Source organism: Silurus meridionalis, chromosome 28 (genome assembly GCF_014805685.1).
Source record: "Silurus meridionalis isolate SWU-2019-XX chromosome 28, ASM1480568v1, whole genome shotgun sequence".
Lineage (NCBI taxonomy): Eukaryota > Metazoa > Chordata > Actinopteri > Siluriformes > Siluridae > Silurus > Silurus meridionalis.
In genome coordinates this window covers 8,587,805-8,603,711 of record NC_060911.1, presented here as the reverse complement: position 1 = coordinate 8,603,711, position 15,907 = coordinate 8,587,805, and the positions used below count along the sequence as shown (strand labels likewise).

General features: G+C 40.0%; 1 protein-coding gene across 33 annotated transcripts in view; it reads right to left on the bottom strand.

The window, feature by feature from the left end:
* Positions 1 to 15,907, bottom strand: part of LOC124381468 (receptor-type tyrosine-protein phosphatase delta-like) — a 434,510-nt gene that overhangs the window by 170,438 nt on the left and 248,165 nt on the right. For all 33 annotated transcript variants that reach the window (XM_046843111.1, XM_046843117.1, XM_046843118.1 and 30 more), the window contains one exon: positions 15,517 to 15,553. The gene's annotated coding sequence lies outside the window, so the exon portion shown is untranslated. The remainder of the gene's footprint in view (positions 1 to 15,516; positions 15,554 to 15,907) is intronic.

Sequence of the window (15,907 nt, the reverse complement as noted above, 5' to 3'; positions counted from 1 at the left end):
TGTTTCAAAGTGGAAGCAACCTGGTTGCCAAAATCATAAACACTGAGATAATTACGATTCCTTATATTTTAAATCAACGTATTTCCAGGTAAAGGGATTTGGTATTCCATGGTCTACCTTGTGAAATATGCTGTAGTGTGAACATCTGTACTTATAACTGTCCCAGTCGCAGTGATTTGCAGTAGGGAGTCTGTGAGATAAATAGCTAGGGTTAAAGTGTCATGGGCATTGTGGTCAATATCAGGTGGGTGTTTAGAAGGGTTTTGCCATTCGATGATTTTCACTAGATTTTGTGCATAAAACCTGACAAAGAAATACAGAAATGAACAAAACAAACATAGGAAAAAAAAACAATAAAGGGAATAAAAGAGGGAACATTTTCTCACATTCATCCTTAAAAAGCTTTGTTCTAAAATAAAAATAGTTTCACCAAACAGCTCTAGAAATGTATTCTAATCTTCCTGGGTAAAATATGAATCCTCTAATATGAAGCCTCTAAACGAAGCGGGATAAGACCGGATAACACAAACAACACCAATCTGATCTGTGGCCTTTGCCTTACACAACGGATCAAAACTGAAATCTGCAAGGTTGTGACCTTGGCACCAATGCAGGAAGTGATTTGTGTTCTTCATTTTGTATTGCTGAGCTGCTTGTGAGATGTAATCAGAGACTTAGCCAAAGTGGGGGTAAACCAGGCATCGTGAAAATTAATTTCACACAGAGATTCACTCTCACCTGGATCCGTATCTCCCTAAGAGGATGAGAGAAGTTTAATATGTCGATAATGCAGAGCGCTGAAAGAATTGAGTTTTTTTTCCTTTTTTTTTCTTTTATGGCTGCCGGCTGAAGGGAGAGGGCGGGCAGAGACACGCTCCGAGTCCCATCACCTTGCGGGCATTGGAACAAATCACTCCAAACTGACAGAATTTATACCACACGGATCCTGAGCCACGGTATCACATGTCCGCTTTTACACTACGTCTCAATTTCTTCTCGATGGTGAGAGGGATACGCCTGGAATTGCCAACGTGTCGGCGAGGGGTGGAAGTTTAACGATCGCGGCTGGGCGGAAACTTTAAAAATTATGTTGGGTGTCATATAAAGGATTTTATAGGGGTTTGGAATAGATGATGGGTCAGTTTTATTGAGAATTCTAAAGTATAAGGATGAATATGTCCTAAAAGCAGATCAAAGTCAATGTCTGGCCACAGGTGAGACAAGTCAAGTCAAGTCAAGTCAAGTCAAGTCAAGTTTATTTCTATAGCGCTTTTTACAACAGACATTGTCTCAAAGCAGCTTTACAGAATTTAAGGTGAACAGTGTGTATTTACCCCTGATGACTGTGGCAAGGAAAAACTCCTAGATGAACCTTTGAGGCAGTACACAAACCATGTACTTGAGTTAAAGTAGAGATACACAGTATTAGTAATGTGACTCCAGTAAAAGTATAAGTTCCTATTATCATCTTCGTCATAAGACTCTTTGCTTAATCAACTCAGTTTATGTGAAAAGACTGTTACGTTTCTCTTAACACAGCGATCGATTAATAGAATGATATTAATGAGTCAAACACCGATTGATATCTATTACATTGATCAGTAGCCCAAATCCTGTTCGAGTCAGGAGTGTTTTCCAAAATTAATTCCTCTGTTGAACTGATGCTGAACTGTATATTGGTGATAAGTAGATACCACCAAGAGCCAATCAAAACAAGTTCAAAACAGAGCGTGATTGGTGTCTTGCTGTGTGCTTGACCAGGTACGTTTTTATTCACTCATAAATTAAAAAGGAACGTCCGATTTCGCAAAATGTAGTGGAGTTAAAAAGTAAAATATTAGACATTGATATGTAGTGAAGTTCAAGTTAAAGTCTCCCCAAATGGAAATACTTCAGTAAAGTACATGATATGCAAAAAAAGCTACTTTAGTACGTAAGTAAATGTAATTCGTTATTGTCCACCACTACAATAACGCTGATAAATCAAATGGTACTAAATAAAGCAAATGAGTCTTAAAGTTTCAAGCGGTCGAGCTTATGCTTCTAACATACAAGTAGAAGCTGAAATCATATTCAGATGGTCCCCGAGTTCAGTGGTTCGAGTTTTCGATCTTACGATGATGAGAGCGATACAACAAAATTGTAAAAATATTTAAAATATTTAAAAGTTTCAAACAGCAATTTTAGTGATAAAAGCATGTCTTTCAAGTGCCCAAGTATGTCTCCTGCTTGTAGGGAAAAAAGAAGAGGAAAACCATCAGTTCAGAGCGGATAACGAGTTAGGGTTAGGGTTAAAATATAAGAAAATTTAAATTATAAATCAGCATGGAGCAGGAGGGCTGTCACAGTCACAGTACCATCTTCGACTTTATTTTTGACTTACAATGGGGTCGTCGTAACATATCTCCATTGTAAGTAGGGGACGACCTGCACGTATCTATGGCAATGTAAAAATGCAGGGTCAACATAATATGAACGACCATGGGGAAGTGCTGGCTCAGTAGTTAGGCTGTTGGACTTGTGATCAAAAAGTTGAGTTCAAATCCCAGCTGCCACAAATATGCCACTAATGGGCCCTTTAACAAGGCCCTTAATCCTCAACTGTTCAATTGTACAAATGAAATAAAAAGTCACTCCGGATAAGGGCGTCTGCCCAATGAAGTAAATGAACAAACCAAAAGCTCACATCAAACCCACAAGCTTGTTTCATTTGTGCAAATTCTTGAAAAAGCACAAAATCAATTTTTTCCAATAGCTTTCTTGATAGTTATTTCCAGGTAATCACAAAATGCCCTCAGAAAAATGTGACCTAATGAGAGAAAACAGTCTGAAACTACTGCAGGTCTATTTATTTTCTAAGCATTATTAGTACGTTTCAAGGGTGTGTCTCGTGCACCCATTAAAGCTCTGTTATAAGGGGAAAAAAAGAAAAAAGAAAAAAAAAACAAAAACAAAAAAAAAACACTATTAAAACAGTCATTAGCCAGAAATGCTAATTAAATACGCTTCTGCCATGCTAACACTAATTTTACTAATGCTAATTTAATTTCAAAATCTCAGACTGAGCAAAAGCTGTCTCTTAATGCTAATGCCGAATCGACTCAAGCCGTAAAATGTGCTTCAACAACTTAATCACCAAGGCTTGGAAAAATTCAGGAAGAAAGAATTCTTTAAAAAACATGCATGGAATGTATGGAATGATTCTTCGTTAAAGACAAAATATTCTTGTAAATGTTTTAAAGTGATTACGGTTATTTACTTAAGTAATTATTTAAAATTACATAAATCGCCAGGACACCGAACGGAAATGTTTCCACACGGACGGTGTTAATTGCCGGATTTAAGACTTGGTGCATCAGTAAAACGCTAATAATAAAAACGTTATTTTTTCGGTGGAGTTTATAATTTCTTTTATATCTGAGTAAAGAAAGGATGTGAATAAATGTGTTGCGTTTAAGGTTTTAATTTGGCCTCTTTTTTAATATTTATGTATTTATATATCTAAAAAAAAAAAAAAAACAAGGGTCAAACAGAAATGTGCGCTCCATTAATCGCGTGTAAATAAAATTTGTGCCGTTAAAATTAATTTGCGTTAACGTGTTAATATTATTATTAATATTAATAATACTTCAGTTGCTTTTGTAGAGTTTTGAGATGATGAAAGTGCAATGATTTTCTTTGACTCAGCTGAAACTGATGCTCATGATGGGCGTTAATGCTTTAAGAAATCAGCAAGATACACAGGAACTTTAACTTCTCAACAGTGTAAATGTGACTAGCTGGGTATTGTATGCAATATGGAAAAAAAAATCTAATGATAAACGGCAATCTAGACCCAGTGTCAGGCTCTCTGGGTGAAATCAAATCAGCAGGCATCGATCAGATTTAATGCCCAACATCAATATTTCTGTTCTGTATTAAACTGTCTTGTACACATATTATTCCTATTCTTGAAAACTCAACTAAGTCTATTCTCCCTACTGCTTCCCATGAGTACATTACCTGGGCCACTGTAATGATAAGACACAAATGAGGGATGGGCACCCGGCCATAGTTGCTGGCACGAGCCCAAGTCTGATATCTGAAGCTTCAGTATGTATTCTTACACAGCTTATCATGCCAACATGTGCTTATATCATTCAGATAATGTAACACATTAAAGCTTGGTCCCAGGTGCTATCCATCTCCTCTTATCAAATACATGCTAATGTATCTCTCTCTCTCTCTCTCTCTCTCTCTCTCTCTCTCTCTCTCTCTCTATTAAGTTACAGTACTGGTGAGTCTAACAACCTATTCATCTCCCGAGTAAGATAATGTATGTTGTACTGAAAACAACATTAAGATGAAAAAGTAGAATCCAGATGATTTGTTTCTGTGTGCGCTGTGTAAGATAATAATTTATTGTCAGTTCGTGGGCATTTGTCTTGCACGGCCTGCTCCATCAATCGTCAAACATCAACTCAATAAAAAACAGCAACAGCAACAGCAACAAATAGTAACAACACAAGCAAAAGTAACAACAGACAAATCGATGGCTACACGAACAGCAGCAGCAGCAACAGCCACAATAGCAACAACAAAAAAGATAATAAACAACAGTGAAAGCAACAATAGCATTATCAGAAACAACAGCAGCAACAACTACACCATCAGCAACAGCACCATCAGCAGCAATAACACCATTAGCAGCAACAACACCATCAGCAGCAACAACACCATCAGCAGCAGTAACAACACTATCAGCAGTGACAACACGCAGCAACCACACCATCAGCAGCAACAACACCATCAGCAACAACAACACCATTAGCAGCAACAACACCATTAGCAGCAACAACACCATCAGCAGCAGTAACAATGCCATCAGCAGTGACAACACGCAGCAACAACACCATCAGCAGCAACAACACCATCAGCAGCAGTAACAATGCCATCAGCAGTGACAACACGCAGCAACAACACCATCAGCAGCAACAACACCATCAGCAGCAACACCATCAGCAGCAACAACACCATCAGCAGCAACAACACCATTAGCAGCAACAACACCATCAGCAGCAATAACACCTTCAGCAGCAGCAACAACACTATCAACAGCGACAACATGGAGCAACAACACATTAGCAACAACAGCAACAGCAAACACATTAGCAACAACAGCAACAACAGCGACATCAACAGTGACAACAACACCATCAGTAGAGACACCGTCAGCAGCAACAACACCATCAGCAACACAACTATCAGCAGCAACAACACCATCAGCAACACTACCATCAGCAGCAGCAACACCATCAGCAGCAACAACGTATATAAACAACACCATCAGCAGTGACAACATGCAGCAACAATACCATCAACAACACCAACATCATCAACAATTCCATCAACAACACCAACATCATCAACAGCAACAGCCTCATCAACAACACCAACAGCATCAACAGTAACAGCATCATCTACAACACCAACAATATCATCAACAACACCAGAAGCATCATCAATAACAGCAACAATATTATCAATAACACCACATACAACACCAACAATATCATCAACACCAACATCATCAACAACACCAACAGCATAATTAACAACAGCAAAAAAAATCTAAATGCTTCATCAGCAAAAATAACAACATCATCGTCATCATCAGCAACACCGACAGTGACAACAGTACAGGAGTTGAAGCCAGACCCAGAATTACAGGGATTTTTATTGAAATAAAAACAGCCAATCGCAGTATTTCTCTCGATTGTTTTACTGCACCGTTTTGTAAATGTTCCTTTACATTATGTCTACAGAAGATATTGTTTGTTGACCTGCGTTAGATTGACGCTGTACCCTGATTCTCTCCAGCGACACGACAAAATACTCTGTGTCGATTTGCCAAACTATCGGCTGGCTGCGTGTCGAAGCGCTTCTCTGTATGCAAAACACCTCAGTCCACCTGTTCAACCCTTTGAGTGACAGTTGCTGTGGTGACAGCATCTGCCGTCGCGGAGACGCGGAGCAGCCTGCGGAACAGGAAGCTGTCGTCAAACTGGCAAGGAGACAGGAAGCAGCATGATGTCACACAGCGAGAGATCGCCCGCAGGGATGAACGGAGGGGTGGAAATGAAGGGATGGAGCGTGGGGTGTGTTCGAGAGGGAAAATAAAAATCAGTGGGGAGGGGATAAAAGGAAAGAAACTAACACACAGGTAAGAGGACTAGCATGATTCATATAAAGTCCATCAAACATCCGAAGTATGGGGCTTCCTTTGCTAATGTTTTGAGCTTAGAGCTGACAAAAATGAATACAAATAAATATATAAATAGAAATCATGAACATGCAGGACGATAAAATCTATTGTCATGGCAAAAAGCTAGCATGCGATCTTCACAACGAAGCCACAAACCCTGCTTATTAGCATTACACATTAAACCAAAAACTAGCAGACATTGTGCAGACATTGCCTTTACATTGTCCTTAAATCTATTTGATCCCTTATTACACCTCTCTGTACTCCGTAAAGCAAAAGTTTGTACACCCCTGCTCATTTTTTAAGTCTGACTCCTTACTGATGCAATTCAGAGAGATATAAAGATAAAAACAAAACAAAAGATTTTATTATTCTTACTCATGTATTTATTTATTAAATCTCTCACAGTATCGCAATGTGGTTTTTTTTGTCTTCGGGAAAGCTGCTTGAAATTTTCGCTCTCTGCGCTCCCTGCTCTACACGGCCACTGCGGAGGGACCTTTTGACCACACTGTATATAAATAAAAATATTATAAAATCTCTTTTAAATTCTGCATTCTTTAGCTTGAAATTATCCCAAACTTCCGAGCCTTTTTTGCCGTTTTCTTTGGGCCGAATACATTTTTTATTCTGCAACGTCTTCTGCGATACCTGTCCAGATCGCTCCAAAGTTTAGCATGTGGTGCGTCAGCAATAATGGTCCGTTGGGAAACATAGTGCTCTGTGTGTAGTTTAATGGACTAAACGAAACAGTTTTGTAATCGAATACTTATACATCATTTCAGCTCTAAATCTAAAGGACTTAATGCAGGGTTTGTGTTGAAATAATACTGTTTACAGAATCTGATAACCTGCGCACCTGTACATTAGATTCCACTGCTATAGAATTGTGGAATGCCATAGACATAGGAAATTATGTAATCACCCAGGAAAAAAAATATTTTAAAAGGATTCAAATGATGTCAAAAGCATTACTAATGAAAGTTTGCACACGTTTAGAAAAGCAACAGCTTTTTCGAAAGTTAATAAAAAAAAAAAAAGACTATTTTAGTGCGACTTTTAAATAAAGTTGATTAAAATTCCTGGTAGCACATAATAAATCAGGTGTGTACATATTTCTACAAGTGCATGCCATATGTTTGCGCTTTTTGTTCATGAAAACAGGTCTGAGATTTGCTCCGTCAAACAAACTGATCGAATTGTATTTGTATATAAAAAAAGAGAAAAAAAAAAGAGCAGAGGAATATAATGAAGGTCTGCCAGGCATTGTGTTAAAGTGGTGAGTGTACGGTTGCCTTTTCTACTTTTTTTTACGCTGTTTATCTAAGATTCCTTTTTTCGAGTAAAAAGCCTAGTCAGAGTGAATTTGAGCCTATTCTAGAGCGTGACAATGAACCTGTCCTCCCTCTTTCTCTCGGTCTCTCTCTCTCACACACACGCACACACACACACACACACACACACACACACACACACACACTCTCTCTCTCTCGGACACGCTTCTCTCCCTTCACACTCCTGACGCACACGTTTACCCAGAGTTCTCTCCTGCGTGGCAGATTGATCAGCAGCATTGTGTCTCTCGCTCCATCCATTTTACACTTCACTGTCCATGAAAGACTGCTGCTATACTGATGTAACAGGAAAAAAGAGAGACTGAGAGAGCATGAGACATAGAAGCCCAAAAAAGGGAGAGCGAGGTTGAGCGAGAGAAGTGTAGAGAGAAAAAGAATCCGCTGTTGACGTTGACTTTTTTTACCCCGTCAATTGTTAGCTTTGGTTTAGACGGGGATCTCTGTGGCTGAAAAGATGCACATGAAAAGGATAGAGAATGTTCACACGCGACCGCACACACACACACACACACACACACACACACACACACACACACACAAGCACATTTGTTGTAATCCTTTGCGAGACCCTTGTGAGAACTTTCACGTCATTATTAATTATTAATGCAGTTAATTACTGCTGTGGCGACACCTACTGTAAATCGGACCCCTGTTTGTTGTTGGCAAGCAATTTCACACCTCAGACTCGTCTTATTACTTCTCATAAGCAGCGGATGAAACAATTTGCATGATTTATGTAAAAGATGGATGCAGCAGGACACATACTATGTGCTTAATATATTGTAATGGTACAGTAAAAGATAGTATGTTATTAATAGATTCTTAGTAGTGGCACCACTGAGGATTTGGTCCTCTAGTCTTGCTGTACACACTGCACACGTGCATGCACAAGCGCAGAAAGAGAGTTTATTGATGTTTCAGCTTCAGTTCATCCGTCGGAGCTGAAAAAGAGCTGAACCAGGTATGCATAAGGACTAACAGAGCAGGATTGGATTTAAGACTAAATCTCAGGATCTGCTGCCGTGTGCATCGTCTCGGTCAACAGTGTTGTTGGCCTCTTCGCTATTTACATCTGGAATTGCGGTTGCAGAAGACGTCAGGCTCACTAATTGGACACAGAGTTACAACTTTTATCGACCAGGTCTAATTACTGGTGTCATTTACATTTATGACTCTCTGCATCTGCACTCTGGCAGAGGGGAAAGTTCAGCAAAAGTGTTATCGGCACATGCAAGAGTTTCGCTCGACTGTAACACACCACTCCGCCAGCAACCAGGCATCACCGATAATAAGAACTATGAAATGAGTTCCAATGACCTCATCGTAACTTGAAAATGTCGTAAGTCGAGACATGGCCTAGCCTACCCAAGAGTCCTAAAGAATGGCGATCATAATTTAACAAAATATATTACATAATTTAGCAAAACAAAGCAATCGCAGGTATAATGTATTAGCTATGTGTATTAATGCAAATAATACTGCATGTTTCCATTATTATGTGTACAAACACTGATCAGGCAACTCTTTATGGCCACTGATCAGCCATAACATTATGACCACCTGCCTAATATTGTGTTGGTCCCCCTTTTGCTGGCAAAACAGTACTGACCCATCGAGCATCAACAGCATGAACTTCTTCAGTAATTTGAGCTACAGGAGCTCGTCTGTTGGATCACACGGTCCAGCCTTCGCTCCTCACGTGCATCAGTGAGCCTCAACCACCCATGGCCCTGTCACCGGTTCACCACTGTTCCTTCCTTGGAGCACTTTTGATGGATTCTGAGCACTGCAGACTAGGAACATCCCACAAGAGCTGCAGTTTTGGAGATGTTTTGGCCCAGATGCAATTTAGCCCTTATTTAGCCCCTTCCATTTTTCCTGCTTCTAACACGTCAACTTTGAGGACGAAATGTTCACTTGCTATTTAATAAATCCCCCTACTAACAGATAATTCACTTCACCTGTCAGTGGTCATAATTTTATGCCTGACTGAAGTATATACAGTGATGGCACGGTACTCAACATGTTTTTACAACTGAAAAATGTTGCGATGAAACACACGAGCGTTACAGTCTCGCTGAAAAACAGCTGCATGAAGAATCTAATGAATATTTATGCACTTTTTGCGCACGTGTGTAATATGTGAGCTGGGTTAATGTGAATAATACGGCATGTTTCCATGTAACCAATATTATGTGTACATAAATGTTGATGATACTGTATTTGTTTATTCATGTACCACATATGTACATCCATGTGCATTACAATGATTGAATTAAATAGAGGCAAATCTAATACATATTTATATTACTTGTTTTATATATAGTGTGTTATATTGCTTGAAATGATCTACCTTTCAAATAGATTGTTACTTTCCTGTCAGCCTGAGAGGGGAAGCTTTCACTTGAGGCCAATGTTGCATAAGTGCATGCTTACCAGCCTCTTGTAGGATTATATAACCTGCTGTTTTAAAGTGTAAAGAATGAATTGAGGATTGGCACAAAACACACACACACACACACACACACACACACACAAACACTTTAACTCTGTATATAAAGAACAGCTCTAATCCAATCCCAACATCTGCACAAAGTCTCCAGTGGAAGAGTGGAGAAGCTTACACATTAACAGAATGAACCCGATGCCACTGGAGTGTGTCATGATCTTGAGTATTGCATTAACTCTTCTAAATATGAGAAAGTGTAATGCGTGTATGTACGCAGGTTGCCTTTCCACCATGAACCTGCGGACACAAGACAGCCACAAGATACCATTCTATATCTAGTTGTAAAACAATATTACTTCTGGTAGTAAGAGATTACAGTAAGAGCTTAATTATGTCCCATGTGCTCTAGACAGCATATTTGATTGCACCTAATTATGAAATGTTATGGCACATATGTCAAAACTGTTAGAATAAGCATTACATCATCCCTCACACTTACTGCGTTGTGCTATATTTCTCACATGATGCTATTGCCAAGTCTTAGACACCATTGTACACCACATCGTCACTATTACATAATTGCTGCTAGGTTTATAACATACGCTGACAAACCATCAGCTATGTAGAGAACAATACTGAATATCTACACCAACACCAAGCTGGAAAAAATCCCTTCCATCTTGATGAGGTCAGAAATTTTTTTTTTGCATTGTTGCATGTGCTACTAAAGGCTAGCAACTCCGCCTTCAGAACGGCCTTAAGAGCAACAAGGGCCAAACTGTCCCGTGCCATCAGAGAGGCAAAGCACGCACATGCCAAGAGAGTCTACGGCCACTTTCAGGACCGCAGAGACATCCGGCGCATGCGGCAGGGCATCCAGGAGATCAATAACTACAAAACAACTTCACCTGCCTGCGACCATGATGTCTCCCCCTCCTCGCTAAACGACTTCTGTGTATAGGTGCAGAACAATGTGGCAGCAAGGAAGACCACCCCTTCTCCCAATGACTAGGTGCTCTGTCTAACCACGGCTGAACCCACGGAAGTCTGCTGGACCAGACAACATACCTGACTGAGTGCTTAGAGAATGTGCAGAACAGCTAGTGGATGTCTTTACTGACATCTTCAACATCTCCCTTAGCAGCGCCATTGTTCATACATGCCTCAAGACAACGATCATCATCCATGTGCCAAAGAAGTCTTCAGTCTCCTGCCTCAATTGTCTTTTATCCTGTTGCACTCACACCATTGTGATGAAGTGCTTCGAGAGGCTCGTCATGCGGTACATCAAGAGCCAGATCCCACCCTCACTGGACCCCATGCAGTTTGCGTATCGTCCAAACTGTTCCACGGACGATGACATTGCCACGACCCTCCATCTGGCCCACACCCACCTGGACAATAGGGGCACATACATACAATGCTGTTCATAGACTGCAGTACTTCATCCCTCAGCAACTGTTTGAGAAGCTGAGCCTACTGGGCCTGAACACCTCCCTCTGCAACTGGATCCTGGACTTCCTGACTGGGACCGGATTGGGAACAGCATCTGCAACACACCACACTGAGCACTGGCGCCCCTCAGGGCTGCGTGCTCAGCCCACTGCTGTTTACTCTGCTGACTCACCACTGTGTAGCAATTCACAGCTCGAATCACGTCATCAAGTTCGCCGAAGACACGACTGTGGTGGGTCTCATCAGCCAGAAAAAGTCAGTATACAATGAAGAGGTGCAACAACCAACGGTCTAGTGTAGAGCCAACAACCTGTCCCTGAACATTGACAAAACTAAGGAGATGGTTGTTCACTTTAGAAGAGCAAAGAGAGGCCATTCACCAGTGATCAATGATTGATCCTCTATGGAGACCATCAAGAGCACCAAATTCCTTGGTGTACATCTGGCAGAGAACATCACCTGTCCACTCAACAGCAGCTCCATCACCAAGAAAGCCACATAGTGTCTGTACTTCCTGAGAGGGCTGAGGAAAGCCCATCTCCCTCCCCCATCCAGACCACATTTTACAGAGGGACCATAAAGAGCAGCTTGAGCAGCTGCATCACTGCCTGGTTTGGAAACTGCACCGTCCCGGATAGCAAGACCCTACAGAGGATGATGATTACGGACAAGAAGATCATTGGAGATCATCTCTCTCCCCTCCATCACGAAAATGTACACCTCACGCTGTACCCGCAAAGCCAACAGCATTATGGATGACCGCACACACCCCTCACATACACTCTTCACTCTCCAACCATCAGGGAAGAGGTTCAAAAACAGAAACTGGAACTCACAGACACACACTCACTCAACTGAATTGATACAACCTGAACTCAAACACACACTAAATTCTTGTTTCAATTAACACACATCCATGTCCACCACCAATTTTATATCGTTATTTTATCATAACTATATAACTGTTTACATGCTGCTTTGCACATCTACTTTACTGCTGCTGTTGATGTTTTGCACAAACGTCTGTGTTTATATATTTGATAATTTAAATGTATACTATTGTATACGGTCCTCTTTTGCACATTGTACAGTATAACATACAGTAGGTTTACTGGCGGTGCTGTTCTTTTTTTGTATCTGTTTCCACTGTCTTTTGTTTTGCACTGTTTGCACTCGGTTGCACATGATGCACTTTATGAGGCGAGGACACTCACTTTAGTCCTGACCTCTGTGTCCTGTATGTGGCTCTACGTTGTGTGATGTAGCTCTACGCTGTTTTATGTAGAACCAGGGTTCTGGAGGAACGTTGTCTCATATGACTGTGTACTAAATCAGCTATATATGGTTGAAATGACAATAAAAGCTTCTTGACTTGACTTGACGTGACTTGACTTGAACAAAACAAAAAACAACACAACTTGTTTCCTATTCACAGACCAATTCCACACAACATCTACTCTTGCTGTGTAAATATCATAAACCCGGGTAATGAGGAATGACTGCAATGGTAATTGTTATTCATGTCCTCTTGTCGTCTGGTTGACCAGAACTCACCCTACGGCACCCATGAACAGAGAGAAAGACACGGCAGAGCTGATGAAGCAACATATTAATAGTAAATAATGCTGGGAAATGTTATATTGTAGGAAATATTCTCAGAATAATTTCATATTGAAGCCACGCAAACGAGTACAACTGAAAAGCAGGTATTGCAGACGAAAGTTTGAAGACGGAAATGTCGTTTTAGAGAACGGAGGGACGTGAGGTCAGCAGCTGGAGAGAAGGATAAGCAGGTGTGGAGATGGAGAGAGTGCCAGTGGGTAGTGCGCACGGGGTATGACAGGAGTGCGCTAACAGGAGCTGACGTGACAAAAACATCGGCTAATTTTGGAGCGGGCTGAAAGTCGGCTCCGGAGCTCATGTGCATTCAGGACGCGCAGAAAAGACGCCCACTGTGCACATGACAACTACACCCATACATTGTGCAACTCATATTCACCAAAATGAAAACGTTCATAGTTTCTATTGCACGTTTTATATTTATTTCAAACTTATAAACTACACATTAATACTGGGTACATATTAAGTGTGAATTTTGCCCCATACAAGCTACTGGTACCTTTAATTCCTAGCTAGCAAGGTCATTGTTATGGCATAAAATGGAGCTATAACAGAAATAAGAGAATAACCAATAAAGGCCTTATAAATAGTTTCTAATAGCATACATGTCCATATTTAGCCATTAGCAAAAACAGTTATTAGCCATTAACTTATTTCTGATCCCTGAAATAACTTTATTATTTCTATTTTTTTTCTATTTTTTCTATTATTTTATTATAACTAGTATTAATACATTTATTATAACTATCTTTCATATAAAAAAAAGCACACCTTTAGAGCATTTGATCACTCTATATAGAAAAATATTGTATATAATATATAAAATATGTCTATACAAATCAAATGAATATAATCATAAGCATTCTGTCTTCCCTTTGCCAGTTTATTCACTAATTGCACGCATACGAATATGTTCCTAAATCACATGGCACACACTCTTTCAAAACAGACAAGGCATTGCTTGAGTGAATCATTTTCAGCAAAGCCTTGGCCTTCAAGAAGACGGGGATGACGTTATTCCACAAACAAAAACAACAAAAAAAAATCTGAATGCGGTTGGCTGACTCTATCGTCACTTCCTAATGATGTCGGGGGTTAATTGAGCATGTTTGGCCTTCTGTCCAGCTCCTGAGGTCAGAACCAATGTGTGAGCTGCCTCGGATTTGTCTACACATTTCAACATTTTGGGTGTCATCTGTTTAGAAGAAAATGTGAATAGTAATTCCATCAGGTCGAGTCAGAATTTGTACATATTGCTAAATTATTATTATTTTTTTTTCTTTTCAGTTATTTATCTAGATACTTAGGTAGATACATTGACTGCATTGTATATAAGAAAACGTAAGGTCTCCTTATATATCCTAGTGGCTCACATGTCAAATAATGTCTATATTTTTTATACTTTCTGTCACATGACCTAAAGTTTCTAATGTCACATAGCATGAACTATTTCCATGTAATGTCATCTAATGATGTCTATATTTCTTTAAACTTCTACTCACATTACATGAACTAAACTTTCGATTACGTAACATGACCTAAAGTTTCTAATGTCACGTAGCATGAACTATTGCTACCTAATGTCACCCACCATGATGCAATGCAACTAATGTAACATAATCTTATCTAATCATGTCTATGTCTCAATTAACTCCTGATGTCACCTAATGTCACATAACATGACCTAATGGCACACTAAGAAGTGACCTAATGACACCTTATGTCCCTAATATTCAGATCATTTGAGATAACCTTGTTTTACGATGTCTCCCGATATGCTGTATGCATTTCTTGAGTCAATGTCGTTGCAGAAAAATATTCCTCTTAAAATATTAAGGCAGTGTGCTCCACAGACGGCTTAATCCGAGCAGTATTAGCTTTAGCTCTGCTACAACATGCACACGCACACACACACACACACACACACACACACACACACACACACACACACACACACAGAAGTGAAAATGAGGTTGCTCATAAGCGTGGTGTGAAGTGAATTTGAATCAGATGTCCAAAAGCACTGAGCTGGAATACAACAAATAGAATAGTGTGGACATGACTATGATTACCCTATTCTCGCTCTCTCAGTCACACACACACACACACACACACACACACACACACACACACACACACACACACACACACACACAACTGATTATTAATGAATTGCCCGAGATCCCATTTTCTTCTCCTTCGGCGTGTACCCAGCATGCTTTGCTCTTGTTAACAGCACTGATGATGGGAGGGGGGTGGGTATTTATCACTGTCATTCATGGCTCAGTGGACACCCTGATTGGCTGAGCAGGACACTGAGGGTGCCGAGGCAGCACATGGACAGTTCAGGTCTGTGTGTGTGTGTGTGAGTGTGTGTCTGGTATAAATCCTACCTTTCTAAGCTCAAGCAGATTCCCTGTGGTTGAAGAGCTGGAATACACACAAACAAACAAACAAATAACCAAATTGCAATAAATATTTTAGACAATAAAAATATGCTAATTATAAAATAAATATAAATCATTATAATTAAAATATTTTAATTAATATTTCAAACAAATATCAAGACAATAATACTAAACAAAGAGGAGAAAAAAATGGCAGCCAGACTCATATACTCTTACACACACACACACACACACACACACACACACACACACACACACAGCCAATTTTCCTCTAAAAATCTTGTAGTTATTATATACACACCATAAACACGCACACACACACACACACACACACACACACACACACACACACAGAGCCAACTATACACACTCTCCT